The sequence below is a fragment of the Oryx dammah genome, unplaced genomic scaffold, assembly GCF_014754425.2.
Source record: "Oryx dammah isolate SB20612 unplaced genomic scaffold, SCBI_Odam_1.1 HiC_scaffold_9, whole genome shotgun sequence".
Lineage (NCBI taxonomy): Eukaryota > Metazoa > Chordata > Mammalia > Artiodactyla > Bovidae > Oryx > Oryx dammah.
In genome coordinates, this window is record NW_024070193.1 from 7,449,788 (window position 1) to 7,469,745 (window position 19,958).

Genomic DNA, 19,958 nt, shown 5'->3' on the forward strand with positions numbered 1-19,958 from the left:
ACTGAACGAACGTTCTTGCTTTGTTCATGATCTTGGAGGAAAGCATTCAACTTTCATTATTGAGCATGACGCTATCTCTAGGCTCTTTGGAGATGCTTATTAAGTTATCAGTTCACTCAGAGGTTTTTATCATGAGGGGTGAAATACTTTGTCAAATGTCTTATCTCTGTTAATAATCAACAAGTTGGTCTGTTTCTTTTAAATTTTGCATGTATAAGCATAAACTTGTTCACATGCTGTGTGTGCGCTCAGTTGCTTCATTTCAGTTCAGTTCAGTCGCTCAGTCGTGTCCGACTCTTTGGGACCCCATGAATCGCAGCACGCCAGGCCTCCCTGTCCATCACCAACTCCCGGAGTTCACTCAGACTCACGTCCATCGAGTCAGTGATGCCATCCAGCCATTTCATCCTCTGTCGTCCCCTTCTCCTCCTGCCCACAATCCCTCCCAGCATCAGAGTCTTTTCCAATAAGTCAACTCTTCGCATGAGGTGGCCAAAGTACTTGAGCTTTAGCATCATTCCTTCCAAAGAAATCCCAGGGTTGAGCTCCTTCAGAATGGACTGGTTGGATCTCCTTGCAGTCCAAGGGACTCTCAAGAGTCTTCTCCAACACCACAGTTCAAAAGCATCAATTCTTTGGTGCTCAGCCTCTTCACAGTCCAACTCTCACATCCATACATGACCACAGGAAAAACCACAGCCTTGACTAGATGGACCTTAGTGGACAAAGTAATGTCTCTGCTTTTGAATATACTATCTAGGTTGGTCATAACTTTTCTTCCAAGGAGTAAGCGTCTTTTAATTTCATGGCTGCAGTCACTATCTGCAGTGATTTTGGAGCCCCCCAAAATAAAGTCTGACACTGTTTCTACTGTTTCCCGATCTATTTCCCATGAAGTGATGGGACCAGATGCCATGATCTTCGTTTTCTGAATGTTGAGCTTTAAGCCAACTTTTTCGCTCTCCTCCATACATTAGTCACGTCCAATTCTGTGTGACTCTGTGGACTGTAGCCCTCCTGGCTCCTTTGTCCATGGGACTTCCCAGGCAAGAATACTGCAGTGAGTTGCCATTTCCTTCTCCTGGGGATCTTCCTGACCCAGGGATTGAACCCACGTCTCCTGCATTGCAGGCACATTGTTGACCACTGAGCCAACTGGGAAGCCCCAAAGTTGTTCCCAGTATTCTCTTACTGTCCCTTTTAATGGCTGAAGAATCTGTATTCATTCTTGACATTTTTTCATTTGTGACCTTGTTGATTTGTGTCCTCTCTCTCTCTCAGATCTTGCTAGAGGTTTATCACTCATTTTTAATGACTTTTTGAAGAATCAGCTTTTTGTTTCAGTGCTTTAATCTGTTTTCTGTTTTAAATTTTATTACTTTGTGCTCTTATCTTTGTGGTTCCTTCTTTCCGCTTAATTTGGGCTTATTTTGCCCTTTCTCTAGTTTCTAGAGGAAGAAACTTAGGTTATTGACTTGATTCCGCTCTTCTTTTCTAATGCAAGCATTCAGTGTGGCAATATGTTCCTCTCAGAATGGCTTTAGCTGCACCCCACATATCTTGATGCTGTATTTTTGTTTTCACTTAGTTAAAAGTCATTTTTATTTCCTTAGAGACTTCCTTTCTGATCTGTGGATTATATAGATGTGTGATTTAATTTTTCACATGTTTAGAAATGTTTGTCATCTTTCTGTTAATTTTTAATTGACTGCATTTTGATCTGAGAATATATTCTATATAATGCAAATTTTAAAAACTTTTTGAGGCTCTAGATATGGTTTATCTTGGTGAATGTTCCATAAGCACTTGAAAATATTTACTAGTTGTCAAGGCACTGGAATCTACATTAATTCCCTTCCTGGTCAAAATGCCTAGAGAAGCCTTTTTCATGACCAAACCCTAACTGATATAGGAAGGTTACATCCCACACTACACAAAAACCCACCTTCAAATCCTGCTGAACTTTCTGGCTTCTTTTCCTAAATCCTTTCTCATCTACTGCCCCTTTGTTTGGCATCTTTCCTTCTCCCTCCTGGACCCACACAGCCCTTTCAGTCTCCCTGGTGCCAGCCTCATCTTTCTTCCTAGACTTCATGTGCCACCCACTCTGCATTCCACCCTGTCTCTTCTTACCTAGAGAATATTTTTTTCTCTCTCAAGTTATTAAAAAAAAAAAAAAGTGCCTCTTCCCTGAACCCCTGCCATCATCACATTAAGAATTTTCTTTGTGATTCAGCCTCCTTAGAACACAGAGGGGATGGTAAACAGCAAAGAGCTTTCTCACTCTCCTAGGGCTGAATGTGACCCCACCCTTGTATCTGTGGTGCAGGTGCCTGGTTGGCCATCTGCCCTGAGGTCTAAGTTGTGGGAAGTTTATTTACTGCTCCTTCTAGAATCTCTGAATAATGACAGACTCTTGATGCCCTGGCTTATGTTGAAATCTGCTGCTGCTAAGTCATAGCTCTCACTGATGTGGGAAAATGCTGTACTTGATTTGTTCTGCTTTATGCTAACTGCAGAAACTTAGGCATCAAGAAAGACCTGGGCACAAATTTATCCTCTGCCATTTGGTAACCACAGCTTCATAATCTCCTACTGCTTTAATCTTCATAAGGAAATTGCATACCTGTAGAACTGTCAGGATAAATGTCATAAAGCACGTGGCACCAAACTCCTCAAAAGATGTTAGTCACTCTTATTGCTTGTTACTCCATAGTTACGTTGCTGTTGTTAATGATTAAAATGGCATTAAGTGTCAGTACGTCTTTCATCTTCCTCTTTTGAGCTTGTTCTTTTCTGGTCAGATAGTTATTAATTAACACACTCATACACATAAGTATTATTAATTTCTGGACACACAGACAGACTACATTCTAGCTGCTGACGCATTCATGGGTGGCCACATGACTGAGTACCTAGCTGACGGAATGTGGACAGAAATGATGTGAACAATTTGTCCACCAGCTTATAAAAATCCTCCCATGAGCATTTCTTCATACTCTTCTCCTTCCTCTCGGGTGATGCAGCTGTATACATTTGGGTCTTGAATGCCAACTTCAGTGATAGTAGACACTGTATGTAGATGCCTGAACTAATGATTAAAGGCAGACTGCCACCAATAAATAATCCTGATTGCTGTACATGATCAAGAAATACACTTCTAGACATTCAGGCTCATTGTACATTTTGGAGTTTTGTGTCAGCTAGCATTTTCTAAGCTAAAATAGAAATTGGTAACTTTAAGTAGTGCCATACAAAAATAAAAAATATATAGCACTGGCTTAGAGTTTAGGCAGCAGGCTGCAAAGAAACTGATCTTAAAGTGGAAAGATGTGATTGCCTGGAAGTGGGGCTGGAGGGAGGGATGGATTTCAAAGGGGCGTAAGGAATCTCTTGGAGGTAATAGAAACACTGATCTTAACTATGGGAGTTGTAACCCAAATGTATACGACTGGCAAAATTCATCAAACTGTAGACATTAAATGGATATACTTTATTGTCCAAAAGTTACATCTTAATAAGCTGTTGAAAATTCAAGCAACTTCCATCTACATTAAATGCCCTATCTTACGAGGGCCCAGACCCTGAGGGGAGGATTCATGTGTGAGTGATTTATTCAGTGGGTGCTCTCAGAAGATACCAGCAAGAGAGTGAGGGAACAGGACAAGAAGGGAGGAAGCAGGCAGCAGGATGTGGTCTCAGGCAGAGATCCCCGGGGGCCTCCGCCTGATCCTGAGCAGGCCCTGGGACAGGAGCTTCGCTGTGTGTCTGCCTCAGAACAAGGCAGTGAGAGGGGTTCCTCCTGGCTCTATGCAGGAGACGGGCTGGGGGAGTTGGGGGCACGATGGTTCCTGAGCCTGAGGATAGCCCTCCACAGCCAGTCACAGGTGCAGAGACTGGAAACAAAAGAGCACAGAGGCTGAGGAGGGAGAGCCAGGAATGGGAAAGGGACTCAAGGGGACCCAGAAGAGCTCTGCCAACATATGTGATATTCCCCTAGAAGGAGAACTTGTGCCTTATTATAATGAAGTGTAATATGTCTGCTTTCTTCAGATTTTTTTTCTTAATGTTGAATTAAAGCAAAGGTGTTCTGCCATAAAAGTCACCTGTTGAATCTTGGGCATGGACCATTGGAGTGAATTGAAGGGCCAGCACCAACCGACCCACTACCCACCCCTTGGGCCTCATCCGCAGACTCCTGGAGGAATAGCAGACACAGTGGTCAGAGGAGAGGGATGGAAGCATACGGAGGTGTGAGTTCCAGAGTAAGCCCCACCATTTTCTAGTTGTGTTATCCTGAGCTGTTGCTTAACCCACTTGTCCCAGTTCCTCCTCTGAGAAACGGTAAAAAAAACAAGCTCATTTACCTCACAGGGTCACCGAGAGGCTTAAAAAAGACAAAACACATAAAGCCCGTAGCAGATCCCTGGTGTGACCCGTGACATAAGTGCGCAGGAAGTGTTGATTACATTATTGAATGGTTTCTCTCACCTAACTTGCCCACCCCCAGGGCAGCCCCCACCCTGTCACTCCTGGTCACTGTCTGAGTTCACTGATGCCGCCTGGAGCTCAGGACTGATACACCTTTCCTCCAACCCCCTCACTAGCTCTCTTATCTTTCCCAGAGTAGATGCTCTGGCACGTTTGAAAATTCGTTCAGGATTTGCACGGCTCAAAACAGAGGCTTGACACATTTAGAAAGTACCCAGATTAATTCTGGGGGTGAGAAACGGAATGTTTCTTGCCATATCAATAAACAAAGGATGTCACAGTCATCAGAGATTGCAGCCCTGCAACCTCCGAACGTGAGCCAGTGAGGCCTGAGGAAACTCAGGAGGAAAAGAATACTTGCCATCTAGCAGTCATCAGACTGCTACCACTCCTGACAGTGAGCCCTGAGGGCACCAGGATGCGAGCCCAGACTCCTGCACTTGCTCATACATAGAGAAGCACTGAAGTCCTTAACTTGGAGATATCTGTTTGTTTTTAATTAACAATCATCTTTTGATGTACCAACTATCTGCCCTTTGTTGCCAAACTTCTGTATAACCTAGCTCCCCTCATTGCCTCAGAACAGTTCTCTCAGGGTTACTTGAGATGCTGCTTCCTGGGCTTGAAGTCCTAAAAGATCCCACAAAATAAAACACAACTCTCTACTTTTAGGTTGTGAACACTTTCTGTGCCTACAGAGATGAGATGCAAAACAACAGCCCATAGGAAACCAAATCATCCAGTCCTCTCCATCCCAAGTTACACTGCTAGGTGTCCTTCTAGCCACTGGGCTTTACAGAAGCCTCTATAACACAGTATTACATAGCTGTGAACAAAGGAGAAATTAAATTTTCTCATCTGGTACAAAATTTCTGGCTGCCATTTGGAAAAAGGGAAGAGACTAACTTCAGTTCAGTTCAGTTCAGTTCAGTCGCTCAGTCGTGTCCGACTCTTTGCAACCCCATGAATCGCAGCACGCCAGGCCTCCCTGTCCATCGCCAACTCCCGGAGTTCACTCAGACTCACGTCCATCGAGTCGGTGATGCCATCCAGCCATCTCATCCTCCGTCGTCCCCTTCTCCTCCTGCCCCCAATCCCTCCCAGCATCAGAGTCTTTGCCAGTGAGTCAACTCTTCGCATGAGGTGGCCAAAGTACTGGAGCTTCAGAGACTAACTTAAATACCTATTATCTCTCCATCCCTCCTATCTCCTGTTTCTTTTGTCTTTTTATCTGTGCTCTAGCTCTCTCTTTTCTTTTCACATTTCCAAGGGCCCATCTTATAGTTCAAGATATTGTGGAAGAAAAGATGTCACTTGCTCCACTTGACAGACATCTGGTGAATTTTCCATTTATGCAGAGATGCATTGTATTTGCACCTCATTAAGAGGTACTTCCCATATCTTGGGGAGAAAACTGTATTTTCTGCATCATTGCTAAATTATTGTTCACTTTTCTCTTCAACATTATATTTACTTTCTAATTTTGATACTGGATTTTTTTCAATGTTGACAAGAAAGAAAGAAAAAGTGCAAAATGAAACATACAGAATAGTTAGATCAACAACCACCCAATTTTTCCTGGAAATGGCCTGAAGGGACTCTGGGCTCTATTCTGAAGCTAGTGTGAATATGCAGAGTGTGATAGTGAAAAGCAGACAGCCAGCAGGTCTTACACCTTTATTAGAGGAGGTACCTATGAGGGGAAATGGGCGAGCACTGTCAGGCCTCAAGTGAAGCAGGGAGCAAGGGGAGGATGGCGGATGATTCCCAGCCTGTTGTGTAGACTAAGGGGAGTTTAGCATGTCTACTTGGGACCTCTCCAGCTAAAGGCAGCCATCAGTGGAAGCCTTGTCTTGCAGGAGTGGGCCTGCCTCAGGTTCCATGCTGGCTGGGTCAGGGGTGGGGCAAGCCACAGGAAGTGTGGCTTTGGGGAAAGCAGAGTGTTGGTTTCAGAGCCCAGCAGCAGGGCTTGGTCAACCACACACTCTGCACTTGGAAGTGTGCCAGGTGCTTGCAGCTGTCCAGTGGGTGGCTCATTTTATCCTTGGTTTAATTCTAGATTTGAGTTGCAGACCAATGCTAAGTGTAGACTCTGCTCTTCTGTTCAAATCTTGAGATGTCCACTACCTCCCCAAATAATACAGCTTCCACATGGTCACTCTAGCTTGTCTTATATTAAGAGTCTATGAAGGGGGAGGAGCCCTTTTTGTAAAGGTTTGCTTCTGTTGATTTGGGGGGTTTACAGAAGGGCAGGGTGCTGTCAATGGAGAGAATTCAGAAATACACCCGACCACCAAATGCCAGAGGCCAGCACTGCTGATTGCATGAATCCTCCCATTAACTCCCCTGGGAGTTAATGTTCCCCTGGGAACATGTCAGTAAGAGGAAGTAAATGGCTGGAACCCACCTTCCTGCCCCAGGGCCCTGCAGCCAGGAGCTGTGTTGAAGATAGGATAAAGGAACCCAAGTACTTCTTCCTGATGCTCAACAACCACTTCCTTTCACACGCTCAAGGCCACAGTTGACCTGAGCTTGCCTGCAAGAAATTTCTGACTCTTTCGTATAGCTTCTGAGCCCCTTTGGTCTGTCTGTTTTCCCTCAGATGTTCCTATATCCCCAAGCTGTCTTCTGTTTGGTTTGCTGTCAGTGTCATTATTTTGGTTGTTTTCTCCAAAATGCTTCTGCTTTAGTTTATCTACATTAAGAATCTGAAAAGATCAGAGGTATTAGAGTTCGGGGTCAGGTTTTCCTGTGTACCTTGGAAACTCATGAGCTCACTGCCTCAAGTAGCCTGAAAGAAGCACCAAAAATCTCCTGCCCATCCTGGGAAAAGTCAGCCCGAACAAGCCACTCTGGACCTCAGGGAAGTCACTCTGGTTCTACCTTCACAATCTGCCATCCTTATCTTCAGCTGAAAGTACCAGTCCTTCAGATGGTGATGCAGGGCAGGAAAAATGAGCACCAGTGAACAATCTAAACTCTTGAGGTAAGGGACTTCCCTGGCGGTCCAGTGATTAGAACTTTGCCTTCCCGTGAAAAGGGTACAGGTTCAATCCCTGGTTGGGAAGCTAAGATCTCACATGCTTCATGGCCAAAAACTCAAAACATGAAACAGAAATAAACAAAATAAGTAAACACTTTAAAAAATAGTCCACAAAAAATATCTTAAAAAAAAAAAAAAAAAGAAGAAGAAAACCCTAAGGTGGAACCTAGCTCTGTCTTTTAGTCTCTGCAATGTTTGCCAAGTTCCCTGTTGAATCTCAGTTTCCTTGTCTACAACAGCATCCCCACATACCTCGAGGGGCTGCTCAGGAGACACTTGTCAAAATGAGAAGATGGGCCAGAAGCGGGCTGGCAACTGTACTATGTTGTGCCCACATGCTGACTAGTCAGTAGACAAGCACCCGCAGCATTTTCCTACCCAACCCCAGTCTTGAAGTATATTAACAGGTGTTATGTGAAAAAAAAAAAAAAAAAAGTTTTCTCTACCTTAGCACTAGGTTTGAGGAATGCAAGGTTAACCACATTTAAACCTATTCCTCACTGAGGCTTTCTCAGACACTTTAACGTCCTGTGAAGCAATCTCCATGAGTGTTTTCCACACAGTGTCCGAGAGGCCCTGAGGGCTCCCACACCACACCCTTTGCTGGAATGCTGTATTAGATAACACGATGATCCCTGAGAGGAGGATGAAGGTGTCAGACTTGGTGTCACCTCCAGTGCTAACTCCTGGATCATAAGAGACTGGAAAGACAAATGAGTACATTTAACCAATGAAGGGTTAATGCGGGGCTACAACCTGGAAGAACGAATACTCTTGATACCAAAAAAAAAAAAAACCCCACAGGAGAAATTCCCAACATACATGACAAATCTGACCATGATCTCTGAGAGTCACCGGTGCCCTTCCAGAGTTTACACAGGCCCCCGAGTCACATTTCTAACAAGAATCCTATGTGATCATGATTCTCAGAGAGTAACTGGCCCATGGGAAAGGCCAATTCTATGATAACAGAAAGCAACGGTGACTTCTTATTTTCTTATATTCAGAGGATAAGGCTTCCAGTTCTCCTAACTCCTCTCTGACTGTCTCTGCTGACCACCTGAGCCGAGATGCCGACTGTCAAGCTTCCTCCAACTGGGGCCCCAGGATGCCCATGAGCCCTCCCAGCAAAGTCACTGTCTTTCCTTCCTACCTTTTCTTTATCATTTGAAGTATAAAGCACATTCCTGCATATACAGCAGATGTCTGATGAACGCCTGGTGAGCTTCATTGCCTTGTCCACTTTAGCCAGTGTATCACAGATCACACCATCCATGGTCAGATTTCTTCCCAAAACATTGGATGAGCACCCGCTCTGTGCCGAAAGCCATCCTGAGTGCCACGGACACATCAGCACGTGGAGCAGGCACATGGCTCTTCCTTCCCCAGGAGGCGAAGGTCTCAGGGGTATTCTACCCATCCCTTACATTTGCTTAGCTTTGGACAGTCTTCAGAGACTTTTTGCATATTTATCTTAGCTAGTTCCATGGCAACCCCATGATGTAGTTATTATCATTCTCAGTTGACAGATGAGAAAGCTGAGGTCCAGCAACATTAAACGATTAACCCAGGCCATGCAGCTGTGGGTGCCCTAACTGAAATTCAAATTCAAGTCGTCTTGGGTTGTTGAAACCCATACTACAACTTGCCTCATCAAAGTCTCCCATTGAGCTCTGCAGAGTAATTACAAGGAAATCCCGATTTCATTTTTTATCCTGTCTCCTGACAGGTCAATGCATGCTTATTCAGGAATTGATCCCTCTTCCAAAACAATGAGCAATTCCAAGGGAAAGCAGAACCCCCCAAACAGTTCCTGACATCAACAGCATTCTTCTCAAGGATTACTCAACTGAGTGCTTGCTTAGTGTGTGATCTCAATCATAGAAAAGAAGAACTGCTCCAGACTTGATTATCTTTTCAAAAACTTGCAAAACCTGAGAAGCTAAGACTCTTTGAAACAGGAAGCTGTGTTGTTTCCTACCTTACTAATGTCTCTGGTGGTATCAGATGGCATCTCCGTTTCATGAGTGGCAAGACCTAAGCTATCACTGGACGCATAAAGGACTTTGCTAAATTAGCAGGTACCATCATCTTTTTGTTCTCATCTGGGCGAGAACCTATTGAATGCAACAGAAGTGGTTTATTCAGGAGAGGTTTCCAGGAAGACAGTCAGGTTTCTAGGAAAAAGGAGATGGAGCAAGGAGTCTTGGCAGGTGGAAGTTACACCTCCCAGGAGTGCTCCTGGAGGGATGGGGTGTAGAGGAAGGTCGGCTGTGCTGCAGTAGGTAGTATACGGCCAAAGTGGGATAGCTGATTGTAAGATATGTCCGTTTTCTTCTCGCTTTTCCCCATTTTGCCTTTCTCTTACCTGTATCATGATGTGTTTGCCTTTCCACTCATCCAAACTCAGCCTTTTACCCTCTTCAGTCAACATGTCTACAATTGTGCCCACATTGCCTTCCTTGTGCTTTCATAAATTCTCAACTATTGAGAAGATGGCCAGTCCAAAAGGGTCCTCTTTAGTAGTTTTGCATTAGTAATATTGATTAGTAAGAAGCCGTGAAAGTATAACTGACATATGTGTGTACATACATGTATGTTACATTTGTATATGTATATATAAATTTTTATATTTCAATTTTTCACTGAAAATCCACTCTAAGTCAGGCTGTCAGATGAATCAGCTGATCAGTTGATTTGGTCTCTTTCTGTTTGGATCTACGAAGTTGACTGCTTTTCTTGGATCTATATTAGAGGGTAGGGATAGAAAGTCTTTCCAATCTTCTGGGAAACCTTCAACCAGTTGGAGATGAAAGTTAACTGTGTTCGACAAGTGTTTTGAGGGGAGGGAGTGGGAATATGGGGTCGTTGGTACATGGAAGTGATAGGAATTAGAGCATATCTGCAACTCATTTCAGAAAATGGTGACGATTACCATGAACTATGCAGGCTGAGTTATTTCTCGAGGGGAGGAACTGCATGACTCAATAAGAAAAAAGCAGATATATTCAGCAGAATAAAAAGGGTAAAAGGCACAAACAGATAATTCACAGAAAAGGAAATACTAATGACTAATAATTACAGCTAAAAAAAAACCCTCAGTAATTAAGTATTAGTTACATAAATAATGACACCCTTGTTGCCTGTAAAATTGGCCAAGTAATTTTTTTCTTTTAGATCTTGGTATTGATGGGTGCTTGCTGAGACTGGCACCAATACGAAATAGAATACAAATTGTTATACAACTTCTGGAAACAATTTGGCAAAATGCAGCAAGAGCCTTAGAAATATGACTAGAGGTAGAAATTGTCCTTTGAGAAATCTGCTTTAAGGAACTAATAAAAATACAAAGATGTTTACTGCAGCATTATTTGTAAAGGTGTTAGGGAACAACTTATTCACACAACAGTAAGACAATGATTAAAAACCCATAAATATACAGTATGTTGAAGACTGAGCGACTGAACTGAACTGAAGTCGTTACAAATTATATTTTCATATAATTTTTTACCACATGGAATTAGATGCAGGTGGGGCTTCCCTGGTGGCTCAGTGGTAAAGAATCCACCTGCCAATGCAGGGAGATACAGGCTGGATCCCTGGGCTGGAAAGATTCCTTGGAGAAAAAATGTCAACCCACTCCAGTATTCTTGCCAGGGAATGCTATGAACAGAGGAGCCTAGAGGGCTACAGTCCATGGGGTCACAAAGGAGTCAGACACGACTCAGTGACTGAACAACAACAATAAAATTTTAAGTACCAGAATACAAAAGGGTATGCAAATGTGATATCAATTGTAACAAATATGCCTAGAAAAGAGGCAATGGTTCTCTCTTCAAGACACAGCCAAAGGTGGAAATACCAGGGGCCAGGAAACTGACCCTCAGTACCCTGAACACTCCTGCCACGTGTACTTTGACTGCACAGCCATAATTTCCCCATAAAACACTTTTCAGGATCATCTCTTTCAATTAAATCACATATCAGCCTGCATACAAACATTAAAAATCAGCCACACTGGAAACACCTGGTATTAGAACATAGTGAGTAAATCTACTCTTTGAACAAAGAAGTTGGTAAAACTATTCCAAGTTACTTTGCAGGTGGATGAAATCAAGTCACTTAACTGACTATATTCCAAGAATGGAATTAATCTTTGCTCTAATAATATTAATGACTGGAAGCTGAGGAAGTCCATGTGCTGCCCTAAAATATAAAGGCTGGGTGGGAGATGCCTGCAGCTGGGAAGAAGACTGCATCTATTTAAGATTTCAACCTTCAGAGGTTCTTGTGTATTTCCAGGGAAGGAGCTCATTGGCTCACAAGGCAGCCCATTACATTCCTGCACAACGTGGTTCTCACCAAGTTCTTTCCTACATGTGACTGAATGTAATTTCCTCTACTACCATCAAATTTCTGCTCTCTGTAGAGTCTGCTTCCTTTTTCTACAGCAGAAACTATCACATTATAGATTTTCCCATCTCAAAGAAACCAAGGACATTGCCTAATCCAATTCTTTTTTTTAAAAAAGATTAGAAAACTTTGGTCCAGATCAAAGATGTGCAAATATTGGGATAAAAAGAAAACAAACTAAAATAAACCTGAAGATGTTTATTTTTTATATAAAACATTCCAAGTTCTGCTAAATACCATTGATGTTTCTAGACCTTTATCAGCCTAGCCTGTTCTATGCTGCAGGTGGATACCAATGCTCATAAAATGCGGTACCTGAAGAGAACCTAACATTTCAAACGCATAAATTGAAAAATGAAAAAAGATAAAGTTATTCTGCTCCATCATTCTATCCATTTAAGAAGCATTTATTAGACAGCTATTACCTGTCAGGCATTGTACTGGGCAATAGTCCTGCACTGTCCAAGAGGGTGGCTACTTGCCACATGTGGCCATTCCAATTTAACTTAATAAAATTTGAATAAAATGAAAATCTCAGTTCTTCAACAGCAGTAGCCACATTTCAAGTGCTCAACTAGGTGCTTTACTGAACAGCACAGACACAGAACATTCCGTCACTGCAAGAAAGGTCTACAGGATAGTGCTGTACCAAATAACTTTTTTCTGACTACCCAGGTTTTCTGTGGAAAGAATGAAAGGGAAGGAGGATTGGCTTAAAACTGTGTAAATGGGAAGCAATTCAAGGTGCTAGATGGACAGATAATTGGATGAATACATGAAGGGGTAGCTGAGAAGAGAGGTGGATGGAAAATCAGATGGGTAGATTTCCTTTGTTCTGGATGATCTATTAATATTGATGAAGACTGAACCAGCTCTCGGGACTGACTTCTAAAGAGCTTGCAGTTGAAGATACTCTTAGTTCAACTCTTAAACTTCCTCTTTTCTTCCAACTTAAAAAGGTTGGAGGTATGTAACTCAGAGATAGTAGAGATTCAAAAACTTTAGGAGGGTACAGTCCGTCATTTCTCTCTCTATTCGTCATATTTGTGAAAGATAATTATTTCTTTGTGAAAGAATTATCAATAATTCTTGATTGGAATGTCAGTAAATAAATGGATTAATATATTCTTGGGTTCCTATTAGGCTATTTAATTTGGTACAGATCCAAAACCATTTGTAGAAATTCAAACTCATTTACTGTAACTACAGATTTTAATGAAGGGTGAAATATCTTTTTAAAACATTTTGGATACCAGTCACTGTGTTTTCTGTAACTTTGAGTAATGGGCTACAGACTGGTTATTTGTGGAAAGCTAAGAATTTCTCTTTAGATGGAGGAAATCCTGTTTTGGAAAAGATGTAAGAAATTCTGGAAACTTGAAAAAATAGAGAATGTCAGTGAGTAGAGGGAGAGGGTCCATGGGGTTGTGAAGAGTCGGACACAGCTGAGCGACTTCCCTTTCACTTTTCACTTTCATGCATTGGAGAAGGAAATGGCAACCCACTCCAGTGTTCTTGCCTGGAGAATCCCAGGGACGGGGGAGCCTGGTGGGCCGCCGTCTATGGGGTCGCACAGAGTCGGACATGACTGAAGCAACTTAACAGCAGCAGATGGAGAGGGAGAAGAACTAAGCTGCATTTGCCTGGCACTGTGTCCTGATGTTCTCACATGGGTTCATGTAATCCTCACGTTACTCCCCGCTCCTTGCAACACTTTCTTTACACAGCTCCAGGGATACCAGTTCTGCTTTTTTTTCTGATCTTGCTGTCCACCCTTTCTCAGTCCCTCTTTCTGTGTCCTCCTCCTTTCTCTGACCTCCAACTGTTGGCATGCCTGGGGATGCAGTCCTTTGCTGTCTACACCGATGTCTCTGGTGCTGTTTTCCAGAATCAAGGCTTTACATGTATGTGAAGACAACTGTCACTTTTGTATTTTCAGCCAACAGTTCTCCCCTGGAGCCGTATGTCCAACTGCCTACTGCACATCTCCACTTGGATGGCATATAGTCAATCTCAGACTTGCCTGCCCCAATTCAGGCTTATTTTTCCCCCGACTTTTTCTCTGCTGGTGCCAACTCCATCCTTCCAGTTGCTCAGACAAAACTCTTGGAGTCATCGACTATTTCTCACTTACTCATACACTATCTGTCAACAAATCCTGTGGCTAGCTTCCGCACTTACACAGAATCCATCTATTCTCACCCTTTCTACCTCTACTGCCATGCCCTGCCCAGTGTCACAGCTTCCTGTATTATCATAAGTGCCTCTTTCAGTCCTCAGTCATGTACGACTCTTTGCAACCCCATGGACTGCAGCACACCAGGATTCCTTGTCCTTCACCAACTCCCAGAGCTCGCTCAAACTCGGGTCCATCGAGTTGGTGATGTCATCCAACCATCTCATCCTCTGTCATCCCCTTCTCCTCCTGCCTTCAGTCTTTCCCAGCATCAGGGTCTTTTCCAAGGAGTCAGTTCTTTGCATCACGTGGCCAAAGTATTGGAGCTTCAGCCTCTTTACTGGTTCCTTGTTTCTAATTGTGCTTCCATAGTCTATTCTCCACATGGCAACCAGAACAATCCTTACAGAATATGAGGAGGATAATGTCAAGTTTAATGGAAACTTACCTACAGTCCCTACTCCATTCAGAGAAAAGCCAAAGTTCTTCCTGGCTGCACAGCTCCACAGAACCGCTGCCCACAGCTCCTCATGTCTCTGTGACTCCCTGTCATAATACCCATCCCTCACTTCTCTTTCGGCCACTAAACCCTCCTGCTCCTCTAAGAACCTGTCCAGCCCCTCTCACCTCAGGATATTTGCACTTGGTGTTCCTCTTATCCCCCAGAAACCTGTTCAACTCACTCTCTCACCTCCCTCCAGACTTTTCTCAAATGTCATCTCATGAGTTTTTTGTTGACCCTCTCCAGTTTAAACTGCACCTCTCCAATCTCACCCTACTGCTGCCTTCTCTCATCTCCTTTACCTTTCTCCACAGCACTCATGACCATCTGAGACACTGTAGCTTTTGGCTATTATTCCGACTAGAATATAAGCTTCATGAGGTCAAAGAGTTTTGCCTATTCCATTCATTGATGTGCTGTATCGCTGGAACAGTGGCTGGCATGTCACAGGTTGCTATTAACTATTTGCTGAATGAGTGTGACTGAAGAACCCCATTTGCTGAATGAATGAGGCAGTAACTCTTCTTATCACTAGGTTACACGTAAAGATTCTGAGGCACAGAGAGGGTGATCTACTTGTTCTATGTCACACAGTCATTTCTTCAAACTCAGGAATTCAATCATTATCCTATACTGAAAAGGACCAAGGATATATAAGCAACAAAATCTTATGACTATGATACCCATGAAACCAAAAGTATCTAGGGCCTTAGGCGTGGAATCTGATCTTAACAGCAGGTGGTCCTGCAGGAATGCTGACCACTTGGGAGTCTGTGGGCAGAGCTCTTCCAGATGGACAGGCAGATTCAGGATGGTAGGCAGTGACTTCACAACCTGCTCTCTTCTATTTTTTTTTAACTTTTAATTGGAGTATAATCACTTTACAATGTTGTATTGGTTTGTGCTATAAGTACACACTCGTCCCCTCGCTCCTGAGCCTCCCCCCACCCCATCCCCGCCCTCTAGGTCATCACAGAGCAGCAAGCTGAGTTCCCTGTGCTCTGCATATGCTTCCCGCTAGCTTTCTGTTTCACTCACCCTAGTGTACATATCTCAATGCTACGCTCTTACCGGAGAGGCTGATCCCCTCAAAGAGACTAAACACTTAAACACACACACACACACACACAGATTAGTGATGTCACTAACCTGGGATATCATTCAGCACATGGCCCTCTTTCAGACAGGACTGGTTTAACCAAACTCCCACTACTGTCAAGGATCAGCACTCTTCATCACAGGCATGGCAGTTTTCCATTTTAGTACAGTTTTAGAATAAAACAGATTTCAAATTAATAATGTCTTTTTTGTACTTTGGGGACTTTGAAGGTTGGAGGGTGGATGTCTAATTACAATCAGGAACAAGAAACACCACTATTATTTAACATCACTGTGGAAGTTCCCACCAAAGCAATAAGGTGAGAGAAACAAATGAGAAATACCAGAAAGGAGGATATAATTCTGTCAGTGCTTTACAGATAATTTGACTATCTACCTAGTAGTCCTAAAGGAATTTATTTTTAAAAGTTGGTAAGGTAATCTGCTTAAAACATATATTTTCTTTCATACTACCAACAATTGTTTAGAAAAATTGTTAGGGAAAAATATCTCATTCCCAATAACCTGAGAAATATAAAGGTAGCTAAAAGTGTAAAAAGAAACGTGCAACACCAAAAGCTTAAAGCCCTATGGTAAGCAGAGGAAGCAGACATAGTATGTTCCCAAATATAAAAGCCTGACATGTAACATTATCGATTCTTTCTAAACTTATTTACAAATGTAACAAAAGTTCACTCAAACTTATGTTTTTGTAAGTAATTGACCAGGTGATCCAAAAGTTTATCTAATAGGACAAATGGTTCTAAAAGATAAGACATACTGGAAATGAATACTGAAAGGCAGTTGTTTAATCAGATAATATACATAAAGAATCTAATAAATCTACACGAACAATTTGGAAGCATCCAGGGAGCCGGTGTCCCGTGGCCCACCTGTCCTCAGCCCACTGAGGTCATCTGAACTGCCTTCTCACTCTTCCTGTGGAGGCTGGCCAAGCCCCTGCCAATGCAGGTCTCAAGACCCGAAAGACGCCTCCCCTCTCCAAGTCTGCGTGGTTGTATGCCAGCTCAACCCAAGATCAAAGGGGAGAACCTAGCCCCTATGATCTCTTAATCTGAAAACAAAATTCAAGTGCTTTGCCTAGTCTGCCCTCCTCTTCAAGTTCCTTAGATTTCAGTTTGTGGTTTCAAGTTCTGATGAGTAAACCCTTCATCTTGTAATTTGCCTAGGTTTTCACCCTAGAAAATGTCTGCCAAATCTTCTAGCAGTGCCTGCCTAAAAACATTAGCTTTCAGTGACAGTTTAACTGATAAGGAAATACAGAAAATTTTAAAATTTTCAGTTTTAAAAATGATAATCCACCTACCTGTCACAACTATTTTATTTGCCCGTTGCCTTTTATATGTACATATAATTTCACATTGTTGCCATCTTTGTTTACACATTTTACATTCTCTTCATTCTTATAAACATGTCTGTGATTTTATCTGGTATCCGAAACTACTTTTAATGACTACATAATAATCTATTCTTTAAATGGACTACAATTTATTCAAAACATCCTTCTTGTGTCAGACATTCAGACTGCTCCCATTTCTTGTTTTCTACTATGAGCACAATGCCACAACGAACATCTTTGTGCACATTATGTATCAGTAATACATTTTCCACCTTCTCCCCTTAGGGTGAAATCATAGGATCAAAACTAATAGATTAAAGCCATGTGTCTCTTGATGGCTCATGTTAGATACAGAATTTATTATAACAAGTTACATAGCACCAGCAATGAGTAAGTGTTCCAGCAATGAATAAGGTTCACTGCAAACTCACCAGCACTGAGCATCACCATTAGATTTTTTTATATATAATTAGAATGACATTTCAAACTTAAATATATTTTCTAAAGAAGAATCCCCAATTCTAAATATTTTTTTTTTCCAATTCAACTTTGCAACACTCACTAAAACTTTACAGTGGTGAATGTGAATTTATGAAGTTATGAGATATCCATCACCTCATCCCATTTATCATGGTATAGATGGGGGTTGCATATATATTTATTGGAGCTGGCCAGACAAGAATGGCAGGGAAAGGGCTCCCCGACTTCTGACTTCAGAAATTATGAGAAAAGAGACCCTGGAAGGAAGCAGTCACAGCTCCTATCTCTCCCATCCAGGCTTTGACCAGAGTTAGGGGGTTTGGAGAGCTGTTTGATAAACTAGGGGACTCTCAAGAGGATATCTCTCTGCAAAGCACCTTCTTACCCACATGGGGTGGCCAGAGCAGTTAAGCCGGTGGTCAGGCAGAAAAAAAGATCTGGTTTGCAGTCTTGCGTGTCCCTTGGTTTGTACCGGACATGCACATGGAGTCAAAGAGGAGCATGTTTGCTGGGTGCCTGGCAGTTCAGAAGAAAGAGTAGAGCTTGGGCCAGGAATTCGACGGCGGTGTGGTTCTCCATTCTACAGGGCTGCGTGAAGACTCCATCACCTTGGAGAGGTCACTGTGCCTGGGGAGGACTGAGAATGAATGGATCCCGAGGTCATTACTACAAACACTGCAGCAGATGCCAGCACAAAGACTCAGGGTTGGGCCTGGGTCAACCCCCACCTTAGCAGACACCAGTCATGTCAATCAAGAACCAACCGGAAATTAGAGTGCCCTCTTCTCCCTCTGCTCATGCGCCCAATCATGCTGGCCCTTCTCTACCGCCATCTTAGAAAAGACCAATGAGAGCAGACAAGGGACTGAAAGTATAAGCTGATTAACAGAGGATGAGTAAAACCTAAAGCTATAATTCAAATGAATGGAAGGATAAGACTAAATTTAAACCACTTAGGACTAAAATTTGTGAATACTTTTTTCTTTTACCCAACAGGTGGGAAGCTGGTAACAGAGATTCAGATAGTTTTGGAAACTAAAGAAACTTCATTTACATTGCACAACTGAATTGTACTATGGGCAATGTTAGTGAGTCAGCTAAAGGAGTACGATGTCAATTTATGTACAACTTTGTATCCATGTATGCATATATAGAGAAATGTTAATGGTAGGAAACTCATCATGGTGAGATCTGGGGTGGTTTTTACTATTTTTTCCTTTTCTTTATGATTGATGTTGTTCATTTACTATTACTATATGATTTTTCCAAACTGCAAGGACTGTGATTAGGAGTGCAGACAGGTAAAAATTGTATCTGTTTTTGTGCCTCTGATCTCATGTAACTAGGGGTCAAGGACTTGACTTCTAACTCTACTTATTTTCCAGTGCTTTGCAGTCTAGGCCCCTTCCCCTTCACAAGATTCTATAATCTTACACTCATCGTGTAGGATTTATGGAAATGACACACGAATTAAAGATGGTCTTCAAGTTGGACAACACTTCAGTGAAATGCTTTGTTAAAGTTTGACTTGTCTGTGAGAAAAGGAAAGAAAATATAAAATAATTAATGAGAGGCTTTTTCCACTCTTGCCTTAAACATTAAGGTTTAGAGAGATACTCTCATGACCGAAAATGCATAACAGACCAAATGATGGGTATTTTTTCTCAGCTGCTGTGTATGATGCCACTGGGAATTAAAAAAGCTGATAAGATCATGTAAGTCAGTTGCTACTCAATTCCATTTTTAACCTCAAAAGCCTGACTGTGTCACTGATTAGTAGATGATGGACCAGGCCAGAGTTATGAAAACAGATCAAGTTCTATCCAAGAGCCTCTACTTTTTCCTGATTTCATGTGAAACCACTTCTCATTGCCTTTCTTTCACTTCTGCTTTCTACCAGTTTACAGTTTTTTCTTTTTCTACTTTAAAATATGATCTCATGTAGACTCTGATTTGATGCTTACCACAACCTTGCGTGGCTATCATGATTCTTATTTCGGAGATGAGTAAACGAGGCTCAGAGTTAAGGGCTTGTCTGAGTCTTCTCACTGGCGAGCAGAATGGCCAGGAACAGCTCCTGTGTCTCCCTTCCCTACGGTCACTTGGACTACACAGAACCCCAACAGGTGCTGACTTTAGGGCCCCAGTATTTTCTGAGGAAGGCAAAGACAATCCTTGCCATTGGCTCCAATTACTGCATTTCTAAGGCCTGCCTTGAGAAATACCTGCTGACGTACATTCATGACCTCACACTTGTGCTTTCACAGAAAAGAGAAGGTTAGCAGGACTCCTGAGGAAGCAGGGTAGGGATTAGCTACCTTTCATGGACTATTCCCTTGTCTCTTTTTCCTTCTTCTCCAGCCAAGTCTGTAATTCTGAGAAAAGCAGGCACTGA

General features: G+C 42.5%; 1 protein-coding gene across 2 annotated transcripts in view; it reads left to right on the forward strand.

Annotated features, from left to right (window-relative positions):
* Positions 1-19,958, forward strand: part of CCR3 (C-C motif chemokine receptor 3) — a 32,856-nt gene that overhangs the window by 10,559 nt on the left and 2,339 nt on the right. The window contains exon 1 of one of the 2 annotated variants that reach the window (XM_040246803.1): positions 4,458-9,615. The exons of the other annotated variant lie outside the window; for it this stretch is intronic. The gene's annotated coding sequence lies outside the window, so the exon portion shown is untranslated. Of the gene's footprint in view, positions 1-4,457; positions 9,616-19,958 lie in introns of those variants that run through there. 2 annotated transcript variants of the gene reach the window in all.